At 36.2% G+C, this 15649-nt stretch overlaps 1 protein-coding gene across 1 annotated transcript in view; it reads left to right on the top strand.

The window, feature by feature from the left end:
• LOC108506145 (membrane-associated guanylate kinase, WW and PDZ domain-containing protein 2) overlaps window positions 1–15649 on the top strand; it is a 701232-nt gene that overhangs the window by 412981 nt on the left and 272602 nt on the right. The gene's annotated exons all lie outside the window — the stretch shown is intronic.

Raw genomic sequence — 15649 nt, 5'->3', positions numbered from 1 at the left:
TAAAAATGCTGTTATTTATGCTAGTTGCAGATATGATTACATATTGTTAGTTTCTCCCTAACTCTATTCTTTCTTTCATATATTTCAGAAGAAAAGCCCCACAGCCATAAATCAGAATGTTGGGAGTTGTAGAATTGGTTCCTGCGGGAGATTTGCATCAGCTGAGCCCATTTAACTTGATTATTTTTTATTTGTAGCTGATCAAAAATTAAACACACTATATTGTGCTTTTACCTTCTTAAGTAGTGACAGTTTGGGCCTGCTTTGAAAAGATAAGAGATGGGTGTATATTTATTTTAAACTTTTGTTAAATTACAGGGAAAAATGTAAAAGTGATACAGAATTTAGATTGTTAATAGACCATTTCAGAAAGGAATATGACATACTCCCTCTAGTGATGAACAAGTCATTTCCAAATTCTTCATAAATTTATAAGAGGACTTATTAAAAGTGTTGATGACTAGTAAACTTGGAAGAAATCTTTTATGTTCTGTTGGTACATGGCATGCAATAGGCTTTATTACATACATATTTTGAATAATATTTCAACAAGGAGTTGAAATGTTTCATTAGATGTACTTGAATTCAAAACTTCTGGACATATATCATCATCATTAGTTCCATTTTCTGTGAAGCTCCTGTGAATCACAGAACATATCAGTGGTGAATTAATTTTCTCTATACAGATAAAAATAAATTCACAGAAAGCACAACTGTGAGTTACATAATAAATAGGCCAATTTTCACTCATAATTCTTGCATCCTTAAATCTTCATAAAATGTCATTAAAATTCAATGTTCCTTATACAGATTGATGTGCAAGCAATGCATAGTGCAAAAATTAGATTCAATGGATATGCAAGAGGTAGGTTTATGCAGTAATTATAGCATTACTTCATGTATAATTATTATCTTTATTAGATGTAATTTAGCCAACCAGTATAATTTAGATACACATGCATCTACTACTTTAATAAAAATATGCTTGCTGCCCTTGACAGCTTTGTGCCTTAAGCAAACACGGTGTATTGAAAACTCTTCTTCTTCTTCTTCTTCTTTATGCTTTCTTCCTGTGGAGTTAGCAAAGCTCTGTTGTTGCTGCCATTGTTTTATTCTACTTTCAGGAAACTGTTTACTGTAGCTAAAACAAAAAAGACTTTGGTTCTAGTAATTTTTCTTCCTCAAGGTCAACTAATTCAGCAACTAGTTCTTGACTTGGTTTTAAAACCTCAAAAAGTGTTATTGTAATTTTCTTTTAAAATCAGGGAGGCTTTTATACTGGAATTCAAATTAAAGTCTTTGAAACACAGTCTTTTAAAATACCAGACAAAACCAAGAAAATTTCTTAAAACTAAGAAAACTAGTTAATAAGTCAATGAACTTAGTATTAAACTGGGGAGATTAGACATTAAATTCACAGTTTGATGTGAGCTCTAGTTACTTAGTCGTTGAAGATATGCTATTTTTTTTATGGTTGACAAAGATGCTCTACCAGTGGTGCACCTATGTTTCCTGTGGGTTGATAGTTTTGTCTGGGGGATTTCCTGAGTTCCATGCCTGTTTGTGGTAAACTAGTACTACAAAGTGGGAGTTAAGGTTGAAATTCAATCTGATAACCCGTCAGAGAAGGTACATGATTTGAACGTTACTCCATGTGAGGTGGTTCAACAGCTGTACAAAAGAAGTCCTACTGAGTGGCAAACCTGAGGCTTGTTGGTAAATGAGGAGAAAAGTCACTCCCCATGGTGTAGATGACTCCTTCCTTCTGCTGAGCATGGTGGCACAAGAGTTGATGTTAGTGTTGATGTGTTCATGTGTTGCTGTTCCCATAAAATACTGCAGCGATGCCTTGTCCTTCCAGAGCTCATTGTTGTTCTCCCCTGGAGAACAGCAGTATTAGCTGAGGTTTGGCAATTGTGCTTACAGCAGTATATCCTGACTGGGACTGAGTGAGCACAGCAGTATTCATGTTTAAACAGCTTAGTGACAAATATTGTGTGCTGCAAAAACACAAGGAAGGAGCCTGAGCCAAAATAAGCTGCCTGTCTTCCAGTTCTCCATCACAGTACCAGTGGTAGCAAGTCAGCCCTGCAGTGTAAGTGTAGGGACACCATCATTTCCTAGAAAGGATTACAATGCTGAAAGGTGTCCCAAAGGAGACAACTCTCCCCTACACATTCTTCAAGATTAAAAACATTTAACTTCTTTTTTCTTTTTTTTTTTTTTGGTTATGTGGGTTTTCAGCATTATTGCTCTGAGTGCAAATGTTTCTACTACATTTGTGCTATACATCCAAACTTCATTAAACTTTGGGCGAGTGATCTGAGACATATTTAATTTCTCTGACTTCTCTGAAGGAAATTTTCATTTTCACTGATATTAGTAAAGTTGAGGCCAAGATTAAACCTTATAAATTATTTTTAAGTAATGGATCAGCATTCCCTGAGTTTTGATGAAGATGTATCCTTATGATATACCATCTTTCATTAATAATGCTTAAATCAAGTTTCTGCTTCAGTTTCACCACAGAATGGAAGTGCTCAGTTGTTATGTAAATGACTGGGACATACATGACTTCATGACATAGCTTATGACTTGGTGGGTACAGCACTCTCTATTGATGATTATGATGTAGTTCTCTTTTTTAATGTTTGTGCCCAATCATGCTCCCATTTTAGTGAACTTTAGTTTTGCTATTGACTACAGGAGTAGAAAGGAGAGGTCTATTATTATTTTACTTGTTAACTTTAGGGAAGTCACTTCCAAATTATTAGTTATCAGATTATCATTAGTACAATATTGTCTTTAATGCCTCCTGTGTTATCTAGAAACATAACCATAGTTTAGGGGATAAAAATCAAACAACAGAGGAGAAGTGGTAGGGTACAGCTCTTAAAATCATCTCTCAGTTTTCTATAACCATGTTTTTAATGCAGTTTGAAGTGCAGTTAATCTGATTAATTTAGTCTTCAGAACTGTTTTAAACTGACTTTACTCCTACAGGAGTCAAATGGAGCTGATGTTCTCATGCTCTTTAGCTTCTCAGATGCTCATTGCTGATTTTCAGCCATCCCATAACATTGATGATGTATCAGTGTAGAGCTCTTGAGGTGAGCAGTGGGTATCACTGAGAAAAAGTGCTGTGTTCTACCCAAGGCCAAACACGCACTGCACATCCCTTCTAATGGGTGAAGTCAGAGATGTTTGCTGAGTACATTTTGGTTTATTATATCATTGCTTATCCTGCTTAGAATTTACTTTCAGACTTTAGAAGCTAATTTACATTCTTGTGGCTTATTGTTGGTTACCTATCTTTATATTTTTTGATTCAGATTCTATTCATAGACAAACTTCTCGTGAGCTAGTATCATCTGAGTGTACTGATAGTAGGGTGTACTTGTTGGATTGGGCACTGGCTGGAAATGTGCCAGATTTGTCAATGGTATGGTTTTCAGATGAGTTTAAGGAGATTTTCTCACTCTTTGTAAGTCCAGAGATCTTTTTGAAACAATCATAATTAATTGAAGTTGTCATTCTTGAGCCAGTGGACAAGTTGCCACAATGATCTGTTTGAATCCAACTCATCGACAGCTAAATTGGCCAAAAGTGTGAGCTGTCCCCTCCTAGTAGCTGGGTCCGTATTTTAGACAAGTGCCTTCCAGAAAAATGATGTTTGGATCATTTGAGAGTTTCTTGGTGGACTTATCTGTTGGGAAAAGATGCCAAAGATGTGAAGGGTCTTGGCTGGATTTATCTGGTGAAAGCCCCTTAGCTGGGGCCTCGTGCTGAAACTCTTCAGCTTGGACTCCCCTCGCCTAACTTTTAAGCATATATTAGAGGCTCATAAGCAGGAGACTACTGATCCTAAATGTCTTCTGAAGTCAGTGGAGAAGCTAGAAGGGTCAGTCTGACTAAAAACTCTGCTGAATGCACAGGAAGCCTTGGAGATTCATTTGTACAGCACAGACCTGTTGTATCAGCACACGTCCAAAACCATCAGTGGATATTTACCATTCCTTTTAGAGCTTAAAATTAGGATGGAGCAGCAGAACAGTATTGTGTTAGTAAAGAAAAGCACTACAAATCTGAAGACAAAAACAAAACACAAAACCTTTCCTATTTTTACAAGAACATAGGGAATAAGCACTTCTCCCAGGTTCTCTGCTAGCCTCTTTGTGCTTCTAAATATGGATTTTCACTGTATCATGTGGGATATATATGCACACATTACCACTAAACATTAAACCAGTGTGTTGCTATAGACAGTTCATGGAGGAAAATCAGGGTGTTTGGTGTAGCACCACTTGTATCAGTTTTGTAGAGTTGGGTCATACATGCATATATCTATTGATTTTAAAGAGTTTTCCCCAAACTGTACAAAACAATATCCCCTGAAAATCCATGATACTGTGTTAGATAATAATACCATGATTTCATCTTATAATCAGAATGTAAGTTCTTTCATGAGTGGGGGTAAGAACACATGGTTTTGTTAGCCCAAGCACTAAGGACTATATTTAACAGTTTTCAGAAACTCAGTTTCATCAAAGGTAGACGCCTCCTATACACTAGTTATTATAACTGCTTGTTATTCCCCTACCCTGAGAAACAGAGCAGCTGCTGTTTCAAGAGATCGCAAGAAAAGGGATGAGACTAAAAGGATAATACCCCCAAAAATGTGTTTTAAATCTTTTAGGACTACTAGGTATAATAGGAGTAAGAGCATACAGTAAAAATACAAAATACTATGCTGTATTGGATTCATGAAGATATTTTATTTTTAAGAGAAACTGTTCAGCTACAGGTATTGACCACTGCTCAAATAAGGAAAAGCTAAGCTGGCATGAAGATTTCTAGAATTAAATTGTCTGAACATGAGCCACACTTCATGGCAAGCACATTTGACAAGCACAGAATGAGCTATGTAGCAGTCAATGTATGTATGTCATGTACACCACTTCCAGTAAATTGTCAAGTTATAAAGTCATCTCAGATTTTACAACTGTTGAATGCAGTGGCACTTTTACATACTGGGATTAAGGGACCACTGTATTGATGGCATGTGCTGCCAGAAATAAAACCCCATCCAAATAAACAAAAAACAACCAACGATGTGTTAGGATTTGGATCAAGAGAGATGATTAGTGTGAATAGTGATACTGTATGTAGCTATGCAGAGCTCATGAATTGAACTTTGAAGGGGCAGAAATGCTAAGATACTTAAAAGGAAAGAAAGAGTATCATTAAAAATAAGGAATAGTCACATTTCTGAGAGCTGGGGAGCTAGAATCATTGACCCACACTCTTCAGGGAGTTCAGCTTTCTGATACTAATTATTAGAGCTACAAATTCTTAAATAGTAATTAATTGCATCCATAAAAGTGAAAATAGTATAATTAGATATGTTTCAATTTGATATAGGTACTTTTAATTTGCTCTGTTACCATCAGTAGGAACAGATGCTAGTTCTTGCTATCTGTTTGGAGCTAAAATAACTGATCTCCAGTGCCTACTGAATTGAATGTTGCAAGGTTGATTATCACAACTCATCATATCAGAAAAGAAAGCCTCACTGTACATGAAAAGCATCAAGTTTAATTAGCCAACCAGAGTAACACCAACACCTTTTCCTTCCGCATTGCAGAATACAAGTAAAACATCAAGGTCACACCTGGGATCTGAAATCTTTCAGGTTGTTCCAAGACCTTCTTTATTCAGACACAACCTTCCACATAATACTTAATTTTTTTCTGGAATAAGGAAATTGCTCCTTAGTTGGAGTGTGTAGTCCTCATGAAATGACCTTCAGCAGTGCTGTAGTTACACCCCAGAAATAATTCCTCTAGGAGATAAGAATAGCAATGGGCTTCCCCACATTCAGAATTATGTGACGTTTATTTCCTCATCTTCACTGTATTTGACTTCTTTTGAAGGTAAATCTAAGCTTATTTTTTGTCTACCTTCAAAAGAAGAATGAACAAGGTTTTTAAATTTGTTTTTAAAAAATGAAGATATTCATAATATGTAAATCTGCATTATGCACTTTTAAGTTTGTGAGTATGCTATAAAATAATGACTTCTGTATAAATAATTTATTCAACTTGTTACTGAGGAATCATTTATTTTTTTTAATTAATGTGAGTTAAGATGAAAATAGGGGGGTTTTCCTAAAAACAGGTGGAAAACAATCTGTTTCAAATAGCTGCTTTTTTATGCGGAAAATAATTTAATATATAAACTAAGATAGTTTCAAAATAATAGATTTATTTTCTGAATACCATAGTGGAAGTATTCCATGATGCATTTATTGATCTGAAAGAAAAATAGATTTTCTATTCACTCTTTTGAAATGAGCTTTGTAGAACAGAAAAATAAAACATTGTATTTTCTTGGAATTTACTGCGTAAGGTCATAGTTCAATGAGAAACAGTGGAAGAAAAAGAGAAATTGAAAAAAAATTTCCCAAGCATCTTTCATGCACATCTTTTATTGTGCATGATTTGTACTTTTGCTGTTTGTACTGGAAAGCAAGAGGAGGAAAGAAGGAACAAGATGTTTTGTCTTACCCTAGAAGCTCAAAGCTCTCCACGGCATGTGGTGGTGTCCCACAGTAAGAAATCCTGTCTAGCACTGATGGGATCCCTACTGAGGGAAAATACCATTCCCTGTGTCTCAGCTCAGCACTTGTTCTGCTGTCTGGATAGCAGTTGGCCACCAGGGATTTCAGCTGTGAATCTACTGGAGGTGTTGCACGCAGTATTGCACAGCCACGCATTCATTTCCTTGTTCAGTAAAAATGAGTGCAGCAGTATCTGCTGTTACATAGGAGCATTTTTTTTTTGTCACCAGACCAAGGTCTGTCCACTGTCTGGTGAATGGTGCAGAGTTTTGGCTGTATATATCAACTTTTGGGCTGAAAGCCAAGAGGAACAAAAATCGAAACAAACTGTGAATGGGAAGATAAAAAAAAAGCCCAAGTAACTTGTAACTTTCTTCTACCATTCAGACATCATCCATTGTAGTTTTCCAAAGCACTTTTTGATGCAGATAAAGACATGTCCTCTGGCTTGGCTCTTGCTGCCATGCTTTGTGGATAGATACCATTCAGAGGTACAGCAAAACACAAATCTGAAGACTGTGGAGAGAGAAAAGAAATATCTGCCCCATTTTAAATACAGACTTTTTTTTTTCATTCATACGTATTAAGTAGTTCCCTATCTTAAGCATAAACTCCCCTCATTTTTCTGTATGTCATGTGCCCTGACATATAATATAACCCTGAAAATCCTTTTATTGATTCATATTATTGATTCATTAATTATTTTTTCTGTATTATTGACACAAAATTAAAAAAAAACAACTGAAGTGAGTTTGGTTAGAAATACATCTGTGGATGGTTTCTATGATAGTCTATTCCACAGCCCCTCTTTTAATGCTTCTCAAAGTAAGACTGTAGATTTAGAAAATCCATTTTTAAATATTTTCAAAGATTTAGTAGCAACACCTAACAACTTCATAAATCCTTTTAGAATGTACTCTTAAACAGACATTATACAGAGCAGCTGGCTTTCTAAGTTTGAATAAAATATAGAGAGTGAATAAGAATATTAGTGTTTTTTCAGTTGAAAAGTTATTATTGCAGGCATTGCAGAACCTTTCAAGGTACACTGTGTATGATTTAAGAGAGTTCTTCAACTCTCTGTGGTAGTAAGTACAAGCTGCGTAACGAAAGTAATCCGTAAAAGTTTATTCATAATGTTAATAAAATCAACTGGTATAAGAGCAGGTTCTGTTGTTGATAGCAGAAATGTTGTCTGTTATGCCAGAAGTGGGGTGCTTCCAGGATTTCTGAAAGTATGTTTGAATGATGTGCAGTACAAATAGATGTGTTGATGTCACAGTTGAACAAACTATCCCAAATCTTAATAATATTTCCACTGATGCTCCCATCAGTTGGACTGTCAGCAGGAATAACAGATTTTCTAGTGCCAGACAAAAATTCAGCTGTAACGTCTGACTGTTTAGCAGACCTACACATGCCAACAGACTACAGTTCTCTAGCTATATAATCTATCCCTTTGAAGAGCTGCAAAAATCAGACATTTCCCAGAAAAGACTTTGTTCCTCTGAAGACCATAAAAAACCATGTTCTAATAAAGGTTCTCTAGTAGTATAAAGCATTATGCATGTAATTAGGTGTACCTTTATTTTCTTAGTAACATGAAACGTCTCTGTCTGGATCTCAGTAGCAGATGATTTTTATAAGTCTGTAAGGAAATAATGTTCATGCATACATGATTCTTTCATAGGAATGCCCTAACGCTTGTCTTCATTCTTCACATAGTTCTCTTGTGCACATATATTAATTTTCATGTAAAACCTGTTGTTTATAGTTATAATAAAGATTTATGGCCATGTAAACAACTTTGTGCAACAGGAATCAAAGTCTAAACTTCCAAAAGCGGCAAAAGTTTGTCATTGTGTTTTACTTTATATCTTCACCTGAAAGAGTGGAAATCCATGAAAGAACACTGAATTCTGAAGTATGTACCAAAAAAAAAGACCTTAGACTTTATTATTTATTTATTAGCTTGACATGTTCCTAATTAACCAAAATAAAATGCTGGACTTCCTACCACCACAATCTATCACTCATTTATCATCATATTTTCAAATTTTCATTCTCAAACATTGCTTCATAGAAGTTTGCTGTTTTCTTTCCTATCTGTTTGGAAAACTACTGTGGCCTTTTAGTTTTATAAGCATGAAAGATATTGGGATATATTGCAGTGGTATTTGCTAAGACATTAACATGTTTTATGAATAAAATCCCAGTGTCTCCTAGAGCTTTATGGCTGGGACTAATTCTTGCCTTAAAAAAACAACCAACCAAACAAGCAAACAAAATACAAAAAACCTGAGGCAGTAATGTGGAATCCAGAATGATACATAACTGATTTTCCTTCTTTTCATCTTTTCACTTTTTGATCACTGAAAATCAGATTCCTTCAGGCACTTGCCTAACCCCTGTAAGGTCTATACTTCCAAATGCCTGAATACCCATAATTTCACAATTTGTAATTTTCCAGGAATTATGTGAAATATAATTTAAGTGTTTATGATATCTGCATTAGCAACAGCTTTTCTGATTTTTTTTACAAGTATCTTCTGCAATGTTCCATGCCTAACTTGACACAAAGTATTCACACTTCTCTGTCAATAGCTTTTACCTCCAAAGTCTATTGTTAACATTTTGAAAGCTACTCATGCCAAAGATAATGAAAAAAAAAGGTGTTTTATTTGCTCTAATGCTGTATTGGCAATGAAACTTATATAGTGGGGCTTAATGCGGGGTCAAAGTTCTTAAAAGAAAGTACCCTGCAGACTTAACAAGGAATTCACCAACAGCAGGAAAGTGACCCAATTTGTGCCACAATTACCAGGCAATGAGTGACATACCCTTGTGGAGGGAACACCCAGTATATCGGTCCCTGTCACAGGATAAGAGCACAAATGTCCAATGATCAAATCCTTACATTGCATCGTAGGTAGCTCTGGATATGACACAGTTTATTTTAAAGAAAAGTCTTCAATTATCTGTCTCAGCCTGCAGCTATTGTGCTGCATTTCTTCTCTGGGTACTTCTTGCTGGTTCCAGTGGTCCTCTCATAATTAACCAACTAAATAAACAAATAAAAATCCTTCCTACCTGCAGTCCTTAGCTAGAACTACTGTCATTCCCATCTCTGAGTTTTACTTTTCTGTTCAACTCCAATATGAATTAATCTTTACAATGCATAAATTATCTTTGGGCTGTTCAATCACGAAACCAAAAGAACATATAGAAAATGCAGTCTGTGTTTAATCAAAAGCTCCTGAATGCATATTGAATCTTAAAAAAAAATAAATAAATGAAAGGTATTTCATAGGATGTATGCCTCTGGACTCTAATAATCCTGCTCACCACCAGGCAGGATTATTACGTAAGCTTATATAGCTTACATAATGCATATGTCTCAAGTTTAGAAAACATCAAAATCAAAAGAATTATTGACTGAACCCATATTTTTTCCATAAAGGACATTCTTATCTCTTTCTAAGTGCATTGTAAATCTCAAGTTCAGAAATTCATTGCCTCTGTTTTACACTATAAATATAAAATATATTGGCCTAAAAATTATGTGGTGTTACAGAATGTGGGCACTAGAACCTAGTGTACATTCCCTTAAGACTGCTTTTCACAATTTTATGTTTTGCTTCTTCAGCAAAAATCAAAAGGTATCAAACAACATCATGAATCCCAAAGTGTAATAGAAACTATTAAAAACATGGATCAGGCATTTTTTTAAGGGTTTCTTTTGATACAACTCAAATTCACCTAGTTTCAGTGGACACTAGGTTGAACCATGTAGTTAATCTATTATTTCTGCTACTATGAGTAGATACTGATGATGCACAAGGATTGCAAAACTTCCTTTTAGTTTACATGAATTAAACACCTAGAAATTAAATTATTACTTCTATGATGAAGTACGGCTAAGTGCTTTTTGCTTTCTACGAAAACTTGGCTGGAAAATACTGGACATAGTAAAACCACCATGTTTCTTTCAAGTAGTGTCTAGTTTTTCTTTCTGTGTACAGGTAACTTTGCAAATAATGTTGCAGTCTCTCAACTCAGCAATTGGTAAATGCCTGGCTTTCATAGAATCAGAGAATGATTGGCACTGGGAGGGACCTCTGGAGATCATCTTGTCCAACCCTCTGCTAAAATAGGTTTACCTAGACCAGGTTGGACATAATTGTGTCTAGACAGGTTTTGAATATCTTCAGAGGAGACTCCACAACTTTTCTGGGCTTCCCGTTCCAGTGTTCTGTTTCCCACACAGTAAAGAAGGTTTTCCTCATATTCAGATGGAACTTCCTGTGTTTCAGTTTGTGCCATTGACCCTTGTCCTGTCACTGGGCAGCACTGAAAAGAATCTGGCCCAGTCCTCTTAACAACTGCTCTTAATCCCCTCTCAATTGCCTTCTTGCCTCACCGTAGAGCATTTAGCATCTTTGCTAATGGTCTTTGAATTGATTAACATCAAGGTCTTCTTCAGGATCACATTTGCCAACAACCTGCTTATTAATGCAGTTTGAAATTATTACCCCCGAAAAACATTTTCAGGAATCTGGAATTCTTTTGCTTTTTCAGGGTTTTTTTAAAGAGATGCATCAGAGAAATTGCTGGTATTGCAATTGCAACTTAGAAAGGGGGAAAAAAACCTTTCTTCCGTGTGACCATTGGCAAGAAGGAACTTATGCCATTGTGGTTTATGTTGTTACTATGAGAATTATCATAAACACTTGAAGCTTCGGGCTTTGTAGTAGATCTAAAATCACTTTACTTGAAAATTATGTTTATTATTCTCATCAGCTGGGAATTCAGTAGATCAAGACAAACGTGGTGTTCTTCTGCTTAATGCATTTAGTAATTTGACAAGATAGGTATAATTTTCCATACATTTCAGTTTCTCACAGTAATAGTGTTCCGGTGTAATTTGGCAAACAAACAAAAGAGCTAATTAAGCATTGTTGAATTTTTCCAAGGCAAAGTGTATACAAGGTCATACCAAGGGCTCAGATGAAGTTTATTAAAGATTAGCAGTCTGTTTCTGCAGGAGGGATTCCTCCAGTTACTGTAATGTACGACAGCCTGGCATTCCACAACAAGCTGTTGTACAGAGCAGAATCACAGAACAAATTTTCAGTAGAATATCTAATAAAAGGGCTTTATATATTAAAGACATTTTTCTCTTTATATTTTGTGGCATTTGGAACAGATAAGCACAATAAGACACTATTTGCTTCCATACACTTGGAAAATGATTCTAGGAGTAGGTCATTATGTAAAAAAAGGACTAGGTTATTCCCATGCCTTTCATTTACACTGTAAATCCTTGTGGCAAAGACACACTTTTGCTTTTGGATTTACCTCATGCAAAAGGAACCAATCTGTGAATTCAAATACAAATCAGGTAAATACTTATGAAAATGTTTGGATAGTGCCATGCCATGTTTGCCGTTAACTTATAAAAAAAGGGCAATAATTTCGATATTTATTATATGTGTATAAGTTTGGAGCATTGAAACCTGTGAGCACAGTCTGTGAGCAGGTATTGGACCATGCAGGGACTAAGACCTTTACTTCTACTTTCCTGACCGTTGTATAGACTGCTCGGGAACAATACTAGTGCAATATTATCCTTGTGATGCTCCTAAAGACTGTAAAATATAGATTATTTACCGTGCAAGGATGAAGTGTTCTTTAAAATGTGTCTATGGTGCTGAGCACAGAACATCTGTCTGAGTCTTTCCTGTCATAGTTCTGGGAGTTTTAACTAACATTTATACTCCTATGCTGACAAATAAAATAATTTACCTCTTTTTCATAACTACATGGAGTTAGCAACAAAAGAAATATTGAGGGAGTACCTTTCCTGTTTTTGAAAGTAGCAGAGCTGGACAGAAACTAGGAAGGCTCAGTGCTTCTAAGAAGAAATATTTTCAAAGTCAAACTGTGCACCTTGTTCCCAAATAAGCACTAAAATATTGTAAATCTGTAATTGGATCCTGAGATTAAAAAGAGACATGTAAATTCCTAGTTGTTCTACCTGTACAAAGTGGTGTGGAGCTTTCCAACCCCAGAGCTCTTCTAGAATCAATAATTCTATACTTTTTTACTCATAATGGGAATCTTGTCTGAACACTACATGAACTGATCATTTCTCCAATCTGCACTAGCAGTCAACATAAAAATTCCATGTTATTTATTGTTCCCCATAATCATATAAGCAGTATTTCAAAAATAGTTTATTGCTATGAAATTAACACACACTTTTTTTCATTCATTGTAAAGATTTCTTAGGTGTCTATATACCCTCAGGTGCCCTAAACTCAGTTAAAAGGAAAACACTCTTTCAAAGACTATTTATGTAAACAGCACCTAATTCCTCTCCTGGAATATAGTACCATCATATAACACAACAGTGAGCATGGAAAGCCTGCACTGAAGTATAGTGAATCACCATATTTCCCCTATAGAACAGAAGAAACAAACTGCAAAGGCAAAGGGTCTTTTTAAAAAATAATAATAAAAAGAAGATAGACAATATAGATTAAATATTTCTAAACTGTACAAGCTATCCGTCTTGAAGCTATAAATCCAAACAAAGTGGTGGCTCACTGAATGACCTTAATATTGGTTTTGAGAGCAGATTGGTGAATGATGCAAGTAATAGTCATGAAATCAAAGGTCAAGATCAGTCCAGATTTTGCAGACCAAGATCCTTTAATTTCTGAGATACCTTCACGTTGTGTGACAGCACTTGCTTGAGTGGACTGGTCATGGTTACTTGCAAGCTACTCATTTTGTGTCTTCCACAGCAACAATAGATTACATTTGTCATAATTACGCATAGTGCAAATATCTTTTGCTGGTTTTGATCCTGAAAAAATCTAAAAGTATCGTGTTCTTTTATTATGGAATTCAAAGATTATTTTTTCATAGGTTACCATGGTAACAAAATGGTAACTGTGTTCCTATTTTTATTTTACAGTAATAAAAGGCTTAGTATTGTACACAGTAGCAAAGTGTGTCCTATTAAGCCTTGATACTGCATAACAAGAGGTGTTGTGTTTCTGTAGAAATATGAGGCTTGGAATTAATCCTTTGTTTTAAGTCTTGAATCACCATAGGTTTCATGTCTGTTTTTCTGTCTATATGAATGTAGTTAAAGACAAAATCTATTAAGAAGTGTAACTCTACATTAGGTTAAAAGCAAGGAAAAAGAAATTTTGCCTATGATCTATAAGATTTCAATATATAGATCTCAATGTTCAGACCTTGACGGGTGTTTAAGATGCTCTAGTAACTGTGTCCAAGTCTGTAAATCTGCACATTACAAACTCTATGGTGTTTACAGAAGACTATAAAGGATGATAGAAGTATTATTAGCAAGAACTCAGTTCCTCCAGGGCAAAGGAGTAAAAGAGGCAATAACCATTGATTATTCCATTAGCCAGGGAATTGCTTTAACCATTTCCAAAATCTCAGATCTCCCAGGCTGAGGGAATGAGAACAGATGCAGGAGGGAAATGGGACTCAGTAAGATTTTATCTAGAGGAATAAAGTTCTGCTGGGGATGGAAACAAACTGCTGTACCTGGGGTAAGAGTCACCCTGAACTCAGGCAACTAATGGTCATGGTTTGCTCTTTTTTCTGTTTTTTGAAGAAAGTGACTATTCCACCTCTAATAGATGTACAACCCTCAGTATACAATACAGTGCAGAGCTCTTGGAGCAGATTCCCTGAGGATTATGAGAAAAGAGGCAGAACCTTCCATGTTACCATGACAGTGTTATCTCCTGGCATTGTAGGATAGATGTAGCAGGTATAGGTGACCAAATTTTGCAATTTTGCAATCATCCCTCATGAATGACTGCTGAATATCTATGTGTTTAAAACAAATTACAGTGTAGTAACACGTAATAGCATAAAATAATTGAAAATTTAGATTGTGAGGGAGCACACTAGATCATCTGGTCCAACTTTCCACTCAAAGCAGGGCTTACCTCCACATTTTGTGTAACTTGTGTTTTTGTCTGATGGATAAACTTCTGATGATCCTAGTTTGGCTACCTAAAAAAATATTGGAGAAACAGTAAACTAGAGATACTCATCTAATGTAACGGCATGGCCCTTGTATAACAAGGAATAATGATGCTCTCATGCGATGGTGTGGTCGAAGAGGATTTATTCAAAACTCGCGCTCGCTTTTATCCTTACATGTCATGTGACTTTCTTAACCAACCAGTTTACTAGTTCTGGGGCATGCTCCTTGGGCTCTGCACCTGGGCACATCCCCTGTGCCCCCAGACACGCCTCCCACAATCTAATATGCCAGCTTCTTTCCTGTCCCATGTCTGGGAATAGCACAGCCTTGGTTTGCTGAAGTGTTTTATGAGTAAGATACAGTTCCTGTCAATAGGAATTTTTCACTTTGAGAGTGAAAATTTTCTCAGGAGAGAGCATGCAGATCAAACATGTGATGTCTGTGCTGTTAGCAGAGCTCCCAGGAGTTCAGGGGTTCAGCAGAATCCCTGTGCTTCTACACAGTTCTCTCAAAGGGCTGAAGATCACTGGGGATGCTGCTGCATCGCCAGGGGTCAGATGATCCATAGGAAGTAAATTCAGGATGTTTATGGACAAGTGTCTGAGTGCTTTAACCACACCATCTCTGAAACATAGTAGTAATCACAGAATCACAGATTCACAGAATGGGTCAGGTTGGAAGGGACCACAGTGGGTCATCTGGTCCAACCTGCCTGCTCAGGCAGAGTCCTCCTAGAGCACATGGAAAAGGATTGCATCCAGATGGTTTATGAATATTTTCAGGGAGAGAGACTCCATGACAAAGGTCAATCTGTTCCAGTATGTGGTCACTCACACAGTAAAGAACTTCTTCCTCATGTTCAAGTGGAACTTCCTGTGCATCAGTTTCTGCTCATTGCCTCATGTCCTAGTGGTTGGTACCACTGAGGAGAGCCTGGACCACGCTCTTGGCATCCCCCTTTCAGATATCTATACACATAATGAACTCCCCTC

Source organism: Lepidothrix coronata, unplaced genomic scaffold (genome assembly GCF_001604755.1).
Source record: "Lepidothrix coronata isolate B3197 unplaced genomic scaffold, Lepidothrix_coronata-1.0 Scaffold207, whole genome shotgun sequence".
In the NCBI taxonomy this organism is placed as follows: domain Eukaryota; kingdom Metazoa; phylum Chordata; class Aves; order Passeriformes; family Pipridae; genus Lepidothrix; species Lepidothrix coronata.
Note: the sequence above shows the minus strand (reverse complement) of the source record. Positions and strands in the feature narration are given on the sequence as shown.